The sequence below is a fragment of the Dermacentor silvarum genome, chromosome 10 (assembly GCF_013339745.2).
Source record: "Dermacentor silvarum isolate Dsil-2018 chromosome 10, BIME_Dsil_1.4, whole genome shotgun sequence".
Taxonomy (NCBI): domain Eukaryota; kingdom Metazoa; phylum Arthropoda; class Arachnida; order Ixodida; family Ixodidae; genus Dermacentor; species Dermacentor silvarum.
In genome coordinates this window covers 24,812,947-24,833,789 of record NC_051163.1, presented here as the reverse complement: position 1 = coordinate 24,833,789, position 20,843 = coordinate 24,812,947, and the positions used below count along the sequence as shown (strand labels likewise).

At 48.3% G+C, this 20,843-nt stretch overlaps 1 protein-coding gene across 3 annotated transcripts in view; it reads right to left on the bottom strand.

Moving 5' to 3' along the window:
- Positions 1 to 20,843, bottom strand: part of LOC119466537 (ras-like GTP-binding protein rhoA) — a 57,620-nt gene that overhangs the window by 8,900 nt on the left and 27,877 nt on the right. Inside the window, exon 1 of one of the 3 annotated variants that reach the window (XM_037727065.2) lies at positions 14,920 to 15,162. The exons of the other annotated variants lie outside the window; for them this stretch is intronic. The gene's annotated coding sequence lies outside the window, so the exon portion shown is untranslated. Of the gene's footprint in view, positions 1 to 14,919; positions 15,163 to 20,843 lie in introns of those variants that run through there. 3 annotated transcript variants of the gene reach the window in all.

The window sequence follows — 20,843 nt, the reverse complement described above, 5'->3', positions numbered from 1 at the left end:
ACGAAAAGAAGACGACAGGTGAGACAATTTGTGACACATTGTGGCATTGATACCAAGAGGGACGCTGCACTAACTAGGACAGCAAGTCCTACTCAAGAGAATGGTAGTTTACTCGGACGGTCAGAATTATTTAATCGCACCTGTCAGAAACCTGCCATTAGAGCTGCGGCACCGTTTCAAAACATAGCATGCTGAACCGCGAGTAGTATCGTCTTCGTTACACAAGCGGCACAAAAGAGCACGACACGTGAGACAATTTGTCACACATTGTGGCATTGATACCAAGATGGACCTTGCATTAACTAGGACGACAAGTCCTACTCAAGTGAATGGTAGGTTATTGGACGTTTACGAAATCAAAATTGTTCAAATCCCACGCACCGCGGGAATAAATGTTGCTCGAAGCGTTTTGCAGGTAGCCGGTTTATCCGGCGTGGTTTGGTGTTCTTCAAAGCGTTACGAGATGGATCCACATGTTTGCGTAGGGAGAGCAATTGCGTATGTGTCGACGGCAGCAAGGATAAACGGCGACCGCGACAGTGTGACGGAAGCGGCGACGACCGATTTATTGGGGTCCGGCGAACAGACGTTACCGCACGTTTCGTTGCGCCTTGGGCCGATCTCGAAGGCCGTACAACGTGACACAGCATCTCGGAGCCCTAGCTGCCACAAGGCACTACAAGTGTCACCTGTCGTTTCAAAGAGCCTGCTGCCACGAGCAAAAGAAGGGGGGATTGGCGCAGTGCCCGTTTTATAAACAACTCGTTGCTATGCACGGGACTGTAGTAAAGGTCGACGATTAATCGCGCCCTTTATTCCTGCGTTCAGCCTAATGGACGCGCGAGTGTCATAGTTCCCATTGCTTTTTAAAGCACATTTTAATGCAACAATTTCATTTTTAAAGCAAATCACTGCTATGCGACCTGACGCACGAGTGAATATAGTCTCAAAACGCTCGTTGGCGTTCGCAGGAGATGCGTATGCATGCGTGTATGCAATTCGTTTCCGGCCTAATGATAAATAAAAGTTACACAGGCACTTAAGTATCCTTACGTACATTGACTGCGAAAGCATTCCGACTCCTCCGCGCTATACTTTTCACTTGGTCAAGCGGTTCGGATTGCACAAAGTCAATTTTGAGGGTGGGTTACCAGGAGTTTGGGGGTGATCCAAGTCAACTGTGGGACGCCTGGCCGGTTTTGAACTTGGGTCAGCTCAATTTTTGATTTGGGAAAAGTCAACTTCTTATTTGTGTGGGGGGGCACGGCGTCCGACGACGTGACTATGGGATTTCGCAGTGCAAGCCATATCAGGTCCTTCGCCGCGAACGTGACGCCATCACTAGGTCACGTTGGTTGTGGTAACATCGGATGTTAACGCCAGACGCCGGATTTTCCGCTTCGTGGGGCATATAATGCTTTCCCATTAAACAGAAAAACATCTTCCAGTCACAAGTTAACCGGAACGCCATGTTGGCACGTTTCTATAATGAGACGTTCAACGCTCTTGAGTGCGTTTTACTGGCGGAGAGCGTAAAGGCGACAGTCTATACGTGGTCTAAATGGATGCAATAAGTGCACCGTGCAAAGTACAGGGTTGTTTATGTAACTCCCGGAATGAAACACGACAGGGAATCCCAAACTAGAACTTTTCATATGTGCAATTATTTGAGAGTGTCATGTCACGTCGCTACCAATCTGGTCTCTAAAGGTGACGCCGACTCTGATTAACTGAATTGAATTCCAGGGTTTCACGTGCCGAAACCGCGATTTTATTATGAGGCACGCCGTAGTGGGGTAGTCCGGGTTAATTTTGACCACCAGGGGATATTTGACGTACCCCCACTGCACGGAACACAGCCGTTTTTGCGTTTTTGGCAACTAAATAAAATATCAATGAACTGGAGTGTGTCCAGAAACGTGCCGCCCGGTCGGTGACGGGCAATTACGACTTCACGAGAAGCTCAAGCGAAATTGTCAACGCATTGGGATGGCCTTTGCTTTCATCAAGGCGTAAATATCTCAGATTATGTCTCTTCTAAAACATATTATACAGGGATCGATAAACATAACTACATAAAGTCACCTAGCTACATTTCTTCACGAAGGGACCATCCTTTGAAAGTACGCGAATATATGTGCCGTACAAACGCTTTTGGAAATGCATTTTCTGCTAGAACAATACATGAGTGGAATAGCCTCCCGGTGCGGATTGTTACCTGCCCACTAACAGCGTTTCCTTCACTTTTAGAAGACCGCTGTTCTTGATATCAAGGGCAATTGTCCTGTCTATGTATTGGTACCATGCATTTATCGGATGCTGATAAATTGTTTCATTTGTATTGCATGATGTCGTTTAGGTATTTTGTATAGTAAACCCCCCTACAACAATGCCCCTAGAGCGCGTTGTAGGTACATGTATAAATAAATAAATAAATAAATAAATAAATAAATAAATAAATAATAAATAAATAAATAAATAAATAAATAAATAAATAAATAAAATTGCGCCTCATCGAAATGCGACCGCCGCGGGGCCGGGATTTGATCCCGCAACCTCGTGCGTTATCGGCGGGTGACTGATTAGGTGCACACGCCAAAATCGATATTGACAGTCGCTTAAGTATCTTTACGTGATTTGAACGCGAAAACATTTTGACTTCTCTAATTTATCACTTCTGTTGTTAGACTTCTGAAGTACTACAACCGTGTTTGCGTTCCTTTCTTCGCTTTCGTTTCTCTGCGGTAATTAATTGTGGTTAATTGCATCCTACACTGTCACGTGCCCTTCACAGCTGTACCTTAATCCACCTTAATTCACCTTGCTCTATTTTTTGCCATAACCTCAATCCATCTTAATTTACTTACTTTACCTTATTTCATTTTACACCACCTTTGGTTGCCTTACTCTAACTTGATCCACATTAATCCACTTAATTCACCTTCATTCACTTTATTAACTTCAATTCCCTTTAATTCAGCCGAATTCACAATAACTAAACACAATTACTGCTAATTAACGCTGTTATGCCATTTACTATCTTCTGTATTACTGCTGACGTCACACAAGACGCTGATGATGTCACATTAACTTTTGGCGCCACTCGTGGCGTACAACACCGACTGGTATGCCTCATGGGACATATAATTAATGACTTTCGCATTAATAACGCCAACCAATGCCGCCTGAAAGGTTGCAGGAGGAATTCATAGGATTCATACGATACGAGCGGCGCAGCAACAGCGAGTCGACAAGGAATCGAGGAATTGTGTTACAATTCGCAGCATAGCACGTTACAAGAGCCAGTTTCCTCAAAAACGTTTAGCCTATAGTTGTTTCACCATACAGCACTGCATTGCATTGCGCACAGTCACACCTGCCATCGCTATCGCAGCCAGAGTAAGCCAGCACTACGCCACATGTTATCGTTCATAGTCCCTGCGATCGTTCTGGCAATAAAGTGTCAGTTTGTAAGAATACTCCTTCACTGTCCTAACTTCAATTAATCAAACCAGACCATTTTTAAGCCGCTCCGCCAGCGGCAAATATCTTTTAGCTGAGCATGCCTAACAGAAAATGATTAAAGAGCGATACTATCGCTCTTTAAAGATATTCGGTTGCATCGATATTTAATGTCTTCTCTTGCAAAATGGCAAGTTAACGGCGGTTGACATCGAAGAAAGAGAAGGCCTTGTTGGGCGCGGACTGCACTACCACGGCCGCATGTAGAGGCCGTGGCACTATCTTCAAGCTCAGCCCTTATTTTAACGCGGTATAGCGTTAAGGGCCCCGTGTGGCAGAAAATACGGCGTCGGTGTCGGCTTTGGCGCCCGCGGCCGAGAAAGTCATCCCCAACCACGCAGGCCCTCCTAATATATTGCGAGAGCAATTATATGGACACTCAAAGGATTTCTGCCGTCGGCGTCGCCGTCCCCGTGAGGTTCTGCGTCAACGGCGATGAAATCGTCGCCGCGCGCCGAACGCTGTATGTGCGAGTGAAAGAGCGCGAGGGACGCGCGCTTTCACGGGGAGCGAACGCACGGCGGAGAACAAACGCGCGTTCTGCGCCGTGCTCCCTGAAGGGCTGCAGAATTAAGCGCCTCTTTCCTCCTTTACAATCACCATACATAGAGAGCAAACGCGACTTCTTCCGTCGCGCGAAACGTCGTGGGGGGACGGGAGGGAGGGGAGGCGGCGTTTAGCTGCGGCACCAAATGCGTATTTATATAAAAACGGTGCTACGCGAGAAGGTGGTAAAGACTTCCGAAGCTGCTCGACGAGTTTCCCGTTGTGATCTCGTCGAAAACATCTGAGCCGCTCCCAGAGGCCCTGGCACAGTCACCAACGCCGCGCGCGTTCGGTGCGAACGCGGGCAAAATGCCGACGGCGTCGACAACAGTTCTGTGCGTTGCTGGCGCTGCTGCATGTCCAAGTTTATACAGCTGATAAAACTACTATCCTTACTCCGTATAGCTCTCTACTAAGTTGCTATCGCAATTGATGCTTCGCCTTTCGAGTGAAACTGCGACATTTTAGGGCCGAAGCTCCTTATGGCGTGGCCCGAGCGTCCCGTCGTAGGTAACCGCCTCCGGAGTAGCGGAGAGTGAGTGGAGAGGAAGAGCGCGCTCTGGCGTGTGAGGGGGCTCGCATCGCGGGAGCTCGGCGGAGCTCCCGCGTGTGTGGAGAGAGTGTAGGAGAGGGTAGGTGCAGTGCTTCGCCGCTCCTTCTCTCGCCGTTCGCTCTCTCTCCTCCCTTCGCCCCACTCTCCCGTTCGCTCGCTCGCACGTATATATAAATGGAGTGAACCGCCAGCGTCCGCGTAGCGAACGCGTGCTTGAACTGGCCGTAGAGGGCGGTACTTGTACTATATAACGAATGCATATACGCTGAAAAATGCAAGATGGTACGATACTAGAGGGCGTTACTTGTAGTATGAAAAAATAAAAGGTTAGTTTTATGAAAACAGGAATGACGTCACACGTACGGAAGGAGAGAGACGATCGCGTGTTCTTCGGCGGCGCCGTACGCCAGGGGGTGCTCTATAATACAATAAACGCGCCGTTTTGGCGCGCGCGCGTTCAGAGGGTCTGCGGAAGATGGACAAGGCTGCTGAGCGGCGTGCGCGCAGGGCGGCGGCGGCTCGCGCTCGAAGAAGGGACCCCGACGTGCGGGCGCGCGAGGCAGAAGCGCGCCGCGAAGCTGCGCGGCGGCGCCGACAAGATCCCGGTGTACGAGAACGAGAGGCCAAAGCGGCGCGGCAGCGGCGCCAGGCCGCACGAGAAGATGATCTCCAAGCCGTCCGGCAACGAGAAGCGACGAGAAAGCGTGCCTATCGACGGGCGAACGAGGAGGTCAGAGTTCGAGAGGCGGCTGCAAAACGTGCCAAAAAGAACGCGAAGGTGCCGACGCCCGGTTCAAGAGAGACTTTCTGGACGTTTCGTTCGGCCACAGTTGCGACGTGTTGCGACCGGTTGTGGTTCTCGAACAATCTAACCAAGATATCGTCCATTAAGAACGACACCGCTCGAATAACCGCCATCACCTCGTTGCTGCGTGCCTTTCCCGACCACGACGCCACCACCGTCGGTGATGCTTCGCCCCACTCTTCATCATTCACCCCGTGGATATGCTGCCATTTTTTTTCTTTTAAAAAATTAAATCATTGTGTTAAGGCTTGTTGGTGGGTTATATGGTTCTGATTCATAGTGAACAAATAACCGCGCAAACTGACCGGGACGAGGCACGAAGGTGACATGCACATACGCTGACTTACGTATGCTTTCATTTTCTTAAGGGTAGAAGTATATAGCACACAGATGACAAACTAAACTAAAGAAGCAGTTAAAACAAGCCCGTGCCTGTGTTGTGCACCTGATCATAACTACTCATTATTTTCATCACGCACACCAACGAATCGTTTTTCTTTTATTGCGATAGCAATTATATGGACACTCAAAAGCAGATTTCTGCCGTCGGCGTCGCCGTCGCCGTCGGCGTCGCCGTCGCCGTCGCCGTGAGGTTCCGTATGACGTCAATGGAGATGAAATCGTGGCCGCGCGCCGCCGAACGCTGTATGTGCGAGTGAAAGGGCGCGAGGGACGCGCTCTTTCACGGGGAGTGAACGCACGGCGGAGAACAAACGCGCGTTCTGCGCCGTGCTTCCTTAAAGGGACACTAAAGATAAACCGGAAGTTGAGCTTAAATGGTAGATTATCCTTTCACGATCACAGCCATACCATTCTTACTGCAAACAGATGTTTAATAAGCGAGAAAATAGCGAAAAACTGAAGAATAGGTGCTGACGCCCCTTCGAAATTCCCGCACTACGTGATGTGACGTCGGAGATTACAAACGCAGGCCGGTCGCGATTGGTCGAGAGCGATTTATCGCTGTTAATAAAATGCAAAATAAAATACACCTTAAACGTACATAAACAGCATTTTCCAACTTTTTAAACCGTTTCAAGCGAGGATGTACAAGTTTAGCACAAAATTAAATAAATAAGAAAAAATGGCATGGTGATACATGCGGACGTGATAGTTTCGTAGTTTCGTTTTTGGTCAATGCTTCGTCGCGCGCGCCTGTTCCGCTCTACGGTGTTTGGTTGCGTGTTGCGTGGCTCGAAAAACGTTGACTTCGCGGGAAACAGTCAGAGAATGCCTCGTGTGTGTAGTGTTGAGGGCTGTATAAATGGCCCAAGGCGCTTGATCAGGGGCAGCGGCAGTGTTGACTCGATTGTGTCCTTTCATGTGGCGTCGCTCGGAGAGCCCCGGCTCCACGGCGTTCGCAATGGCTCAGTGCTCTGCCGATGATAAAGTGGCAAAAGAGCCAGAGAAACCGATGGCGTGCTCTCTGCATTTCTCGACCTCGGATTATGTGTATAAACTTGCCCTCGGAAAGTATCTTGGCGTGCCCCAGAGGCCAGTCCTTTCTCGAGAAGCTGTTCCCTCAATGCGGCCTTCATCAAACCTCCTACCGGTGCCCCTGCAGCAGCAAACTGGCGGCTCGGTGAGTGCTGAATGTCATTAAATAAAGCCACGAAATAACCATACCGAGTACGTGCACAACTTTCTACGCTTGTTCTGTCGGGAACATCGTCGCCTGGCGGACCGGACGCTTCGCCTTCCATCGACGAAAACGAAGCTCTGCATTCCGCCGGCGCGGCCGGCGGCTCACCGCCATCGCACGCGGAAACACCTACTGCTCGAGCACAGAGGATCATTTCGCGCTCCGTTTCACTGAATATCGCTGAACTGCAGTCCTGCTTTCCTGGCGAGCTCTTTGTTGCAAGGTTCAGCGGCAGCTACGGTATCCATCGCGGCGAACGCAAACGCAGCGACCATGCATGCAGCCATGATGCATCCAGCCCAGCGCCTCGGCCGTTTACGCAAGCGGTGACGTATCATGGCGCATTCTGATTCGCTGAGAGCAATGCAATCTGTGACGACACTGCTTCAGCGCCAAATCTAGGGTGAGAGAAATTGAGGAAGAGATATTTGGTCTTTGTTTACGGCGCTGAGCCGTGCTCCCTCAAGGGCTGCAGAAGATAGCGCCAACCTTTCCCTTTCCCTCAAGAACCACTTACTACTGGTCTTTGTTTACGAATTTCTCCGCTAATAACTCATATTTTTGCACCCAACAAAAACGGCATGCATTCCTGAAGGTCCCTCTTTTATTCCAGCTGAACTTCCTATTTCTCTTTAGTGTCCCTTTAAGGGCTGCAGAAGTAGGCGTCTCTTTCCTCCTTTACAATCACCATATATGTAGAGCAAACGCGCCTTCTTCCGATGCGCGAGAGGCCGTGGGGGAGGGGGGGAAGGGGGAGGGAAGGGAGGCGACGTTTAGCTGCGGCACCAAGTGCCTATTTATATCAGAGGCTCCGGCAACAGTCACCAACGCCGCACGCATTTTGAGCGAACGCGGGCAAAATGCCGACGGCGTCGACAACAGTTCGGCGCGTTGCCGGTGCTGCTGCATGTCCAAGTTTATACAGCTGATAAAGCTAATATCATTACTCCGTATATCTCTCTACAAATTTGCTATCGCCATTGATGCTTCACCTTTCAGGTGAAACTGCGACAACTTTTTTAGGTATGCCACACCATTCTATCATTAATGTTGCTCATACCTTGTCTTGCATTCTTCGCAAAGCTATTCCGAGGAATTTTGAGAATGACAATCCACAAACAAATATCATGAAACAAAACACCCACAGCGCATGCCTTTTATGTTAAATCTTCTCAGACTGAAATATTAGAAGTACGAAACAAAAACGGAAACCTGAAAATTATGCAATTTTTTTGGCGCAGCTATGCAATATCCGGGATCGTCCCACGCAAGAGGCCGCGTTTCTACCAGGAAGCTCGCCTTCGTGCATAGCGTTCGCCGCCAGTGTTTCCCTGTAAACATTACGATAGCTTAGGCTGCAGTTGTCGGGAAGCGTGAGCAGCAGTCAGGGATCTTTGAACGCTATCGCGTTTCACTCTTAAAAGCGAAGCTTAAGCGTCCTCCCAATTTTTTGAGGGGAGGCGACGTGTAGCTGCGGCACCAAATGCGTATATATATATATATATATATATATATATATATATATATATATATATATTAATGTCGCAGTTTCTCCCGAAAGGCGAAGCATCAATTGCGATAGCAAATTAGTGTAGACTGCTATTCGGCGTAGTGATAGCAGTTTTATCGCTGCATAAACTTGGACACATTCGCTTACTAACTGAATTAACAAGCGTGGTGTCAGCGCGCACACGCAAACATAAATAGATCACACTCGATGACCGCAGACAACCACTGTCAAAACGCTGGCAGCAAGCGAAGGTTCGTGCGGTCTATCGCTTCAACGGAAACCGAGCGGCGAATGCACAGCGCATACAAAGGTCAGAGCCAACGTTCCTAGACCAGGGCAGTGTGGATACCGCTTTCAAGATACGGTGCGCGCGGCAGCCCGCACCGGTGCAAAGTACAAGCGCACTTGTTGGCAGAGTAAAAGCTGCCCCCCCCCCCGTTCCTCCCGCGCTGCCTTCCCGCTTTCCTGCTTTCTCGTGGGAGTGCCAGTTCCCCTTGCGCCCTGTTGCAAGATACGCATTTGGTGCCGCAGCACAGCGTCTCCCCCCCCTCCCTCCCATACCCCCACGGCCTTTCACGCGACGAAAGTCGCGTTCGCTCTCCGCCGTGCGTTCGCTATCCGTGATAGCGCGCGCCCCCGCGCGCTTTCACTCGCACATAAGGCCCGATTTTATCGCCCTCGGAGTTAATACGGAACCTCACGGCGACGACGACTGCAGAAATCCGCTTGAAGTGTCCATATAATTGCTATCGCAATAAAACGGTGCGAGCCGAGAAGGTGCTAAAGACTTCCGACGCTGCTCGACTAGTGTCCCGTTCTGATCTCGTCGAAAACCTCCCAGCCGCCGCCAGAGGCACCGGCAACAGTCACCAACGCCGCGCGCGTTCGGTGCGAACGCGGGCAAAACGCCGACGTCGTCGACAACAGTTCTGCGCGTTGCTGGTGCTGCTACATGTCCAAGTTTATACAGCTGATAAAACTACTATCCTTACTCCGTATAGCTCTTTACGAATTTTCTATCGCAATTGATGCTTCGCTTTCGGGCGAAACTGCGGCATTCTTTTAATAGCGGAGCTATTAATGCAGAACGTAATCTGTCTGTCATCAACAAACTGTGGGCCGATCCTGGCGGCAGTTCAGAAAGGGTCCAAGCGCAAAGGCACACCCCTGTGAACTAGCGAAGCTGAGCCTGGCTAAGTCTAGCTAAGCATGGTTGGGATTACTTAAGCTTAGTCAGTCATCGATAGCCATTTATTAGCTAATTGATAATCGATCAATAATCAATAAATTCCGGGAAATGCTGGGAATGACTTGGTAGTGCTTAGCCTAGCCCAAATATGTGGTCAATACCTTGCGATAGCCAATTGATAGCCAATCAATAGCTAATCAATAATCAAAAAATAATAAATGACGAGAAATGCTGGGGATGATTTGGTAGTGCTTAGCCTAGCCCAAAAGCCAGCACTAGATAAGTGCCCATCAGCTCCGCTGTCTCTTTAGCATTGCGCCTCCAGTGCAAGCTACGCAATTTTTTTTTTTTTTTTACCAGCGGAGCTGTTTAAGCTTTTGGTTGCGCCGCGTGGTGCCAACAAAAACTGCTCCTGGTGATGACGACACCGCGCGTTGTCTAGCAACCACCTCGCGGAGCGGCGTGTGCTTCACCTCCTCTCTGTGCCGTACACATGTTGCCTTGACATGGGACATTAACGAAAGGGAAGGAGAGCATGCGCGCGGCGCGCGCTATGCTCGCGAGAGAGAAAGAAAAAGATGAGACCGAGGGTGAGAGAAAGAATTTGTAGCAGCACCAACGAGGCAACGCGCAGAGCTGCTGCCGACGCCGTCCGCGTTTCCCCGTTTCCCCGCGTTCGCGCCGAACGCGCGCGGTGTCCGTGACTGCAGCAGGCGCCTCTGGCGGCGACTCGCCAGGTTTCGACCAAGAAAGTTTAAAATCAAATTTTATTTTAAACCTCCTTGGTTTCGACCAGCCACGCCCCGGCAAGTGCGAAGGCGCAGCTTGGCCGTGACGTCACCGGGGAGATAAAGCTCGGAGCCGCCGCAACGGCCGCAGAACTCTCGTTGATGTGGTGGTGGTGGTGGTGAATTGTAGCTCGTTGACTCTGTGGCGAGTACATGTAGCGTTGACATGGAACGACCAAAGAAGATCCGGACACCCGAAGAAGAAGCCGCTCATCTTGAAGCGCGTCGCGCGGCCAAGCGAGAATCTGCACATCGGTGGCGAGCCGATTCGGAATACCGTGCCTAGCAGCACTTAGCATTTCCTAGCAAAACTTAGCCAAGCCTTGTAAAACGTGGAAGAAGCTAGGTCGATCACCAGCTCCGCTGTTTACTCCAGCCTTACACCACTAGTGCAATCTGCCACATTTTTTTTTTTTTTAGACTGCGCTGTATTTGGGATCGGCCCACGCTTACGATGAGTAAAGCCACACTTCCCTTTCCGATTCTAGGGGCACGCAGTTTGAACGAGTGCACATGGATTTTATTTCGGCCTTTTCGCGCTGATGACGCTTTCTTGCTGCTCCCACACATGATAGTTCTGCGCCAACTCGGTGCCCCTTTAAAGTGCTTTCTGCCGAGCTCCAGCGAACATCTATGCCATGTATGTACGTCACGAAATCATCATCATCATCACGCAAACGAAGCCTGTACCTTACCAAGCCGGCACCCGGTATCGAACCTACAAGGTCATTGCGCATGCAAGGCCGGCACTCTACCATGATACGAGGGCCAATCGGAAAGTTCTTGCCCAACTTTTAGGGGCGAAGCACCTCAGGGTCGAAGCTTGTCCATCCGTCCACGTTGTCCGTGCTCTTGCAGTGGGCCGATCCCGGAGGTCGTGCACAGCCGCGCAAAAAAAATGCCTAATTTCGAGATCCCATACTAACGAAACCACCCGTCCTTTGCTTTACCGAGACGTGGAACGCGAGACCACACATCAATGAATTATTCCCCGTCGCCTGCACAGAAGAAGCCGAGCGTTCGGCGGGTGGGTGTTGGGATGTACGTGAAATTGCCAGAGACCGCGGTGGATCTCGACCTACCAATAACGAGCCAATCTCACAACGGCGAACACTCTGCAATAAAACTATCCAACGGAACCGTCGTCATGACAGTGTACTTGCCCCGAATCTCTCCCGAGGCAACGTAGAAAAGTACATCGATCTAGCCATGCGCGAATACGAAACAAAGTACAAGAACAACCCCTTCGTACATCACGGACAGCGACTGGCTTGTGCAGTATACGTCTCGATACGCTCTACGATGCATTTCGTATGACTGGAAACAACCAACAGCCACCAGGGGAACGTGCACAGACCTTGTCTTAGCCAACTTAAGGCTAGATCCGATCGAAGAACCATGGGCTCTACATTTCACGGACCACAAAGCAGTGATAATGAAGGGAAAACGGAATCCAGAACTCAACACGACATACGAGTTATGACAAACAAAACATTGTATATACTGTACACACGCGTTGTCACTCATTTACATGCATTTACATGCTGGTGGGCAATGTCACGGGTGATTGACGGTTAGAACGATCCCCAGTGCTTCGCCCACTCGTGATGATTCACTTCGTGGAGATGCGTGGATTTTTTTAGCCAAATTACGGTCGTAAACGCGAAGTCAACATATCTGTTCCCAGCGGCGGACCTTTCTTGGACCGGCCCGGCCTTATCTGCCGGTAGCTCCGCGGTGCGGCGCTGTCGTCAGTTGTTGAAGGTGGCGGTTGTGCTTCACACGTCCACGGCGTACCAGCAACGAAGTGCGATTGGTTTTCTATGGAGCAAGGGACGAACGCCCATCGAAATCCACAGGGAAATGTAGCCCACGTATAGGGAAAGGTTTTCGGTTCACTGGAGAAGTTGCTTGGCTTCATCGTGCAACGATGAAGCCAATTAAGATAGCCATCCGACGGTGATTCCACAGTCAGCCGGACGAATTCTACCACAGAGGCATCTCAAATATAGTGTTGCGATGGGACAAACGCGTGAACCGGTGTGGGGACTGCGTGGAAAAATAGTGTAAGGTACGTAGTATATAACGTATATTTGTAATTACCTGTATGTATCTTATTTTGGCTAATAAAATATAGGGGTGAAGACTTTCTGATTCGCCTTCGTGCAAGCTCAGACGAACAGCGCCGGAGAAAGCATTCCACTCAATTGTACCTCTTAACGCGCCATTTCCTGACATTCCCGCAATCTTTTTCATTACGTGTTTAACAGGCAGCCGCTCTGCAACTATTCCACGTCGCCGACTGCGTCGGCGGCAATGGCGCCAAGCAAGAAAGCCGCTGCATTAATCGCCACAGAAAGACGTCGACGGGCGAATCTCAAGAGAACTGATCGCGTTCGACTAGCGAGACACACGCCAACGTCAAATCCATCGCATTTGCAGGTACAGGGCGGAGCGGACCTCTGCCAAAGGCACTTCCAAGCCGGACAACGAGCGCGAAGGCAACATAGTTAAGGCAGAAAGTTGGGCTAGTCGGTAACGATTTGCATAATAAAACATGATTACTAGCGTAACAAGACAGAGACTACAGAAAGAACACAGGAACACGCTAGGAGAAAGAACACCGGACTAGCATGGTCCGGTGTTATTTCTTTAGTCCCTGTCTCGTTACGCTAGTAATCATGCCTTATTACGAAGGCAACAGACAGGCTTAACTCTCGCCAATAGGACGCCATGCGCAAAGCAGCGAGAACACCGCCGACCCGTAAAACGTGCGCCATTGACAGCAGTGGACCGCGAATTCGCCAAATAATTTACGGACAACCCGTTCAGCTTCGCTTGTATACGGTGTGCGAACGACTATGGTTTCTGGCTGACTTGCGCAATGCGGGGAGGGGCTATTCTGTAAGCGTCCAGCTAGTGGACATGTTCGTTTCGTCTGCTGCCGAAGTGCTGATTGGCTGGAGGCGCCTGCCTATACTTCTGACGCGTACCCCAGCCCAACCAATCAAACCTTCAGCAGCAGACGAAATGGACATGCCCACTAAGCGGACACTTACAGAATACACCCCCACCCCCCAGTACAGTATTACGGAATATTACGTGAAGCTCCAGCTGTTGCGGAAGCTTCACGACGGCGTCGCCACCGTTTGTCCTTTCTTGCGCCTTTTCTGGCGACCAAACCGCTTCTGGAGACAATATTGGTGTTCTTGGTATTGTATATAAGGGTCATTTACTAATACAGGTGAAATCACATTTCTCTTCAATGCGCTAAAGTAAGAACGGGCACAATGGTTTTCTCTTTTTTTTTTTTTTTTTGAAAGCGAGAACACTCGTCTATAATTTTTCTTTTTTTTTCTTTTTTTTTCAATTTGATGACGAGCTGTGCCAGCGCAGCACCTGAATTTCACTTAGCCTTGAAAACCCCGTCAAAGGGCAACACACGAGGGCCGTTGTTTCTTGTTTTTTGGGTCAGTGAAGTAATTTTTAATCAATCAGTCAATAAATCAATATTTAGCTGCCTAAGCCTTTTCTTTATTATTATTATTATTATTATTGTTGCAAATGGATATTTTGCATTGGGGTGCGATCACCGCACTACAGCAGCAATTATGAGCCACACAGTGAAGTCCACAGATTCCTGCTGGACTCACTACACATAAACAGTGCCTGTACAGTCTTTGTCAGTAGTATACGGGCTACGTTGTATGCTATCGCCATGCTCACTACAGGCTGTTTAAGGGGGTTCCTATGGAATGATATGATTTCCAACGCTCTGAGGAATTAAAATAACTCCCTCCCGTACTTGTCATCCAAACAGAGGTCGAGACTGTCAGGAGCGCCATGGAAATCACAGCTTATAGTCGAACGACATATATGGTGAAATTCGCGGAGTAGCCGATATATTTTTTGAAAAAGGCTGTACTAGTAAGGCGCTTCACTCGTCTTACGCCGCTGGTCAAACTTTGTAATAAAAAAATTTTTTTCGAACTATTTCACTTCATCGATGATCATCCTTTGTTCCTTCAACAATTGACCGTCGTGAAAAAGCTAGCGACATGTCCCACTCTCGACCGACATTTAGAATTCACAGTAATTAATTAATTCATTCATTAGTAAGTTCTGGGATTTTACGTACAAAGAAACGATCTGATTATACGAGGCACGCGGTTTTGGGGAACACTGGAATAATTTTGACCACCTGAGCTTCTTTAACGTGCAACCAACGCACGGTGCAACCAACACACGGACGCTAGCCCGCGACCTCGGGCTTATATCAGGCGACGTCATAGTCTCCGCTAAGCCACCACGACGGGTATACCACAAACGATTAAGCAAAATCAACGACAACACGACGAACTCACGTAGACCAGGAAAGCTCGCGTCGCCGCCGACGTCAACGATTTCGCGCGGAGTCCGCTTACAGCGCAAATGGTGGCCGCCGGCACAAATCGCACGGGACGGTTCATTCGGAGAACGCGTGTGTGTAAGCTAGCGAGGCGCACACTGCCAGTCATATAACGAGGCCTATACCAGGCGACGACGAATCACCCGGGGAAACTGTATAGCTGCTGCTCGGCGGACGATCGACTCGATTGTTGTTCGAGCGACTATAAATCCTTATCGGGCTCGACGTCTGCGTAAGCCGTTTCTCGGGCGGACACGTCATGCACGGCGGCGGCCGAAGCGCGATAAAAAAAAGAAAAATAACTGCGCACTAGATAAGCTGGGGCAGACGAAAGCATATAGACAATCACTCGCCGCGTCCCTGCTTTTTTTTTTCTTTTTTTTTTTTTTTTGCACCTGCGCATGTGGTTACACGACACACCATACAAGGAGACATGTGGGCTCGTCAGACGCGGAAGCATCGAGGACAGTTATCTGTAAAGGGAGCAATGGGAATGCAATGAACCGTACACCTTCAGAAGAGAGAGAGAGAGAGTACCGCATGCAAAAGTACTTTGACCAAGGCCCCTGGATGTTTCCTTTTGGGAACGGTCTGTGCAAAACAAAAATGCGAAGAGACCCGTTCACCGATGATTGTCAATGTAAGCTAACAGCACGAACGAACGAGCGAACGAGCGAGCGAACGAACGAGCGAGCGAGCGAACGCGAGAGAGAAAGCGAACGTTTTCCTTGCCGAGTCCGACCACCGACCGACCGCGAAAACTGCCGAAAGACCCAAAGAAAGCTATTCCCTTCAACAAAAGATGAATGTGAAAGAACGAACGGTCGACCACAGAATGCTTTCGATTGGCTACCCTACATAGAGGAAGGGGGAGGACAGAACAGAAAAAAAAAATTGGGAGATAAAAAGAGAATTACACGTGCACGTGCAAAGAAAATGCCATACGGGAACTTTGTGACTAACGGGCAGTTAATAGCGTACGTGTTCCGCCGGCACTGCTTTTGCGTCGTCCGTGGTTTACACCTCTTTAGGCTCTTTTGTCTCTAAATTGTGCAAACTACGGCCACAAGGAGTGGTTGCAATTTGCATGATGTACGCTTTGTACGTCTTGTACAATCCCCCAATTCTACCGGCACTAAGATATCGGGCAAAAACTTGGTGGTTAGCAAAGAAACTTGAGTAGAAGCTGAGGACCACCAAACGGGCGACAGAACGACAAATTTTAGACGTTAGCCGGGATAGCTGATATTCTGATTAACATTAACAGAAAAAAAATGGAGCTGGGAAGGCCGTGTGATGCGTAGGGTAGATAACCGGTGCTCTTTATATAGTTAGAGAATAGGTGCCAAGGAAAGGCAAGCGCAGTCCAGGAGCCAGAGAAATAGGCGGTGTGAAGAAATTAGCAATTCGCAGGCATAAGGTGTGACGTCATCTGCCGCAACAAAAGGGATAATTGGAGATCGCTGGGAAGGGCCTTCAAGCTCGCAACGAACATAAAATATACATCTTACTCGCGTAGCCGCCAACCTAAAAAAAAAACGTCTCCTTATTAGACTAGCAGCGCGTAAACCAAGGACGTAAACAGACGTTAAATGTGTGACGTGGAAATATCTAATAGAAAACACGCCGAAACGTGTTGCCTAAGGGATGAAAGCGGTAACGCAAAACTCCGCGAAGGAGCTCGTGCTTACGTCATCACGAACGCAAAGCGGCATAGCAAAAACAAAAAGAAAGAAAAAAAAAAGAAACACGAGAAAAAGACGGGGAGATAATGGCTTGTAAGAAATGCAGCAGCTGTAGAAGCCAAGAATGGGATAAAAAAAAAAGCGTTAAATCCTGAAACAGCTCCCAAAAGTATAGTGCCTGGAATACAGCGAGCTTCTTGCAGCCAATGTTTACGACGCGCTTTCGTCGTGTCGGGCATATAATGCAAACGCTTTCTTTTCCTTTTTATCTTCTTTTTTTTTTTTTTGCTGTCGTTCGTTCGTTCGTTTTCTCCCTAACGACCTCGTTCAAGGCCTCTCGAGACAGACCTTGGGAACGGTTGCCATCTCAACAACTTTGACGAGTTGAGGTCGTTGTCAAGACGTCCAGAACGCGCAAACAGGTTGTTTTGTAGGTGGAGCTGGCGTCGTGCGACGACTACAAAGACGGCGTTTTTACTCCTCGTTTTCCTACACACGCGTTTGTGTATGCACTATGCGATCTGTGATTTGCTGGAAAATGTCGTAGCTCGGAAGCTTCCGTCACCAGCACCGTAAATTGACGCCCCAGCGACCGCGATCCCTGGGTAACAACTGCTGATCTCGAAGGCCATGATTTTGCTAATTGCATGTGCCGAAAGCAATTGCGGAATCGCAAGCACGTCATAGAAAGCAAGTTTTGAAAGCCATCTGTTGCTTTCTTACAAATTACTGGTGTTTAATATCGCCTTAAGCGCATATTTGTGGAACCGCCCCGTGTTGTGCATAGGTAAAATAAAATTTTACGCGATACCTTGAGCAATTCAATCCTATACCTTATCCGTGGCACAGGCTGTATACCTAACCTAACCCAACCTAACCTAACCTAATCACGTTGCCAGGTCTGTCCTCACATAAGTATGACACAAAAATCAATCAGCACCACGCCCAACTCTTGCGATAAAATTAAAGGAAAGTTCACCTGTGACATCGCCAATGTTATCTACCCTCTTGAATGTAACTATACCTGTAATCAACAGTGTACTGGTCAGACCGACACACCTTTCAAGATATGATTTAATAATTACAGGTCACACGCAAGAACTCCTTTGCACCTTTCCGTATCCAAACGTGTCAACCTTCCTGGTCACTCTTACAATGACTTATGTGCGACAGTATTGGGATCAGATACTGGCTCACACCACGACTGGGGAAATTCGTGAGTCGTAGCTTATAAGTTTAATATCGCCGCCTCGGGTATTAATGAAAGCTCCGGGAAACACACGTGATTGCCTTCTGATTAGAACAATGTTGTTGTAATCCGAAAGGAAATCCCTTGCAATTTAACCACAACGCTTCTTTTCTTGCTACATGCCTGACACCGTCCACGTACATCTCTTTTCTTTCTTTTTTTATTATTTTTTTTTCACTGTTCCGAGCCGCTATTGTGTCGCACATTCTTCCCACGCCCCTTGAGACTGGCTTACCGCAGGTACCCACATGTTTTTCTTTTCCCTTCCGCCGCCGTAGAGAGGACGCTTTGCGTGTGTGTTTTTTCTGTTTCCCATTTTTCTTTAACCCTTCGTTGAGGATGCAGCACAACGCTGCCTTGTCCGTGACTCATCGCTGCCACCCATGTGTTGTGTTCTGTCCATACATTAGTTCCCCGTTTCCAAAAGAACTTTTATTTCAGTAATTCCTTTTTCGCTCACAGTTTGCTTGGAGCCACGTGCTCTTCCCACGCTTCCTTCTCCTTATACGACAATTTGGAAACGAACATGTTCTGCAGTCTCGTTCACTCCGATGAAGGCCGGGCCACCGGCCGAAACGTTCCTAAAATAATAGTATTTCTGTCCTTAAATGTGTGAATGCTTCACATATACGAGTATATATAAGCTGATTTCCTATATATGTGAGCTTTCATGTGTACGAACCATTCGGGCAAAAAAGGGGCGGCTGCAGCCACAGTCGGCAAATGCCGCAAGTGTTTGGAAAGAAAGATTCGCTTCAAAAATACACTGGCATTCAGCTCGGGACGACTCCATGTGGCGAGCGACATTTGTTGAGCTGCAGAGTACACCGCCGCATGTTGGATGACTCAGCCGCAGCTGTACACCACGGATTTGTTCCTTCAGTTGCAGCGAGTCACGCACTATCACCACCCTATGTGCACCTCCCTTTGCAGTACAACAATTGTTTGTCCCCAGAAATGTGTGTTTCTCTTCAGTGATATGTTTACTCCCGCGCAACATAAAGGCTTGTTGAACTGACTGGTTTGTTGAACGTAACCTAACCTCATCTAACCCAACCTAATCTTACTATATGTTAAGCATAGATTAATTACATAGTAATCTCTATTTTAAACTTGCTGTAGTAGAACTGCCTAACCTAACCTTACCTATGTGTTAAGCATAGATAAATTACATAGTAATCTCTTCGTTTCTTCGTAGATTGACAACGCGGAGTCAGAGCCCGCTTTCGTGCTCTGAACACCGTCTACGTACACGTAGCCCATAGTAGCACACGCGCTAGCTACATGGAGGCTTGGTTTTCAACATGGAGGAAACTGGCTTTTTTTTTTTAGGTCAGTGTTGGTAACATCTTTCTTTAACAATGTAGACCGGTCCTGAATGCATTTCTAGTGAAAAGTCGCAAAGTGCATGATGATGCAAATGACTTCCTTAGATTTTAGCCATTTTTTTTAATGATTTGAATGCACCTCAGACGTCTTCCTTGTTATTTTCTTTATAAAGCTTCTATACCCATAAATTACATCTTGCTGCGGGCAGTCAACCGTCGGAATTGTGGAATGGCAAAACAACGTCCCCCACTTTCTAAAACAATATCACATTTTAAGATAGCGCTTTGCACCCACTTGGCTCACTAATAAGCCTTTCTGAGCGCCTTTAGAAGTACAGCGACAAATGGAGGCGCATACAGCCCCCATCTTACAAAATCGGGCCGTAGCGTTCAAGTGAGCCAAAGTGTACTGAGGAATTCTGGCAGGGAAATTTCACCAACATTCTGTAATGGCGCCATTTTGAGCTAACCAGACAGGCCGCCGGAGGTGGAATTTATCAATGTCCAGAAAGGCACCCAAGGACAATTTATTTACTATATGGATATTTACGTCACTAAAAAAGGTCGCTAAAAGGCTGAAATTTCGTTAACATTACTGAAAACTCGGTAAATTTAGCTAATTTCATTTCACCAAATTCTGTAATGGCGCCATTTTGAGCTAACCGACAGGCCGCCGGAGGTGGAATTTATCAATGTCCAGGAAAGGCACCACGGACAATTTATTTACTATATGGATATTACGTCACTAAAAAAGGTCGCTAAAAGGCTGAAATTTCGTTAACATTACTGAAAACTCGGTAAATTTAGCTAATTTCTCACTAAGTTACCGACACTGATATGTGTGTATAACAAGTAGTCAGCCCACTGAACATTTAGCATCGTCGAACACTCTTAACCCAGCGGCATGGGACTGGACGAGTCGCGGTCGACCACGAGACCGCGGCGGCCGCATTTCGATGGGGGCGAAGCGCAAGAACACTCGTTTTCTTAGGCTTAGGTTCGCGTTAAATAATCCCCAGGGGGGTCAAAATTAATCCGGAGTCCCCCACTACGGCGTTCCTTGTTACCAAATCGCGGTTTTGGCTCGTAAGACCCCTAGAGGCTTTTATGAACTAATTTCCTAAGCTGTGGAAGTGGTTTTGGGCTTTCTTGGTGTTAAATACCGGGGTTAGGTGCCCAAGGTAGCATCTTAAGGTACGTGGACAAACTATCTGTCTCCTCATCTTTGTCGTGGCAAAAACCGCCCTTAGAAAAAAACATACGTCTAATGTTGTTTTTCCATTTATTTTCTATTGCCTTCAATATAATGTCTGTCGATATGCAATTGAATACCATGCATGCCTTCTGCAAGGGCGTTTTTCTTCTCATAAACACACGGACCAATATGTTACAATCGTTTCGTGGGTTGCCATGTTGATGCTGCATCCTGGAATTTCTCGTCATCAGTGGTGTTTCAAATGCACTTCACGGCATGCTTTTCTGTCGTCTGTGGCAAAAGAACGGCCTAGATCAAATTAGTGCCAACGCTCAAAAACGCTCAGGGCAAAAATACGATTAAGCCACTTTCATACTGTTCCGCGTGGAGCTGACTTAATATCCGGGACGAATATTTTGCATA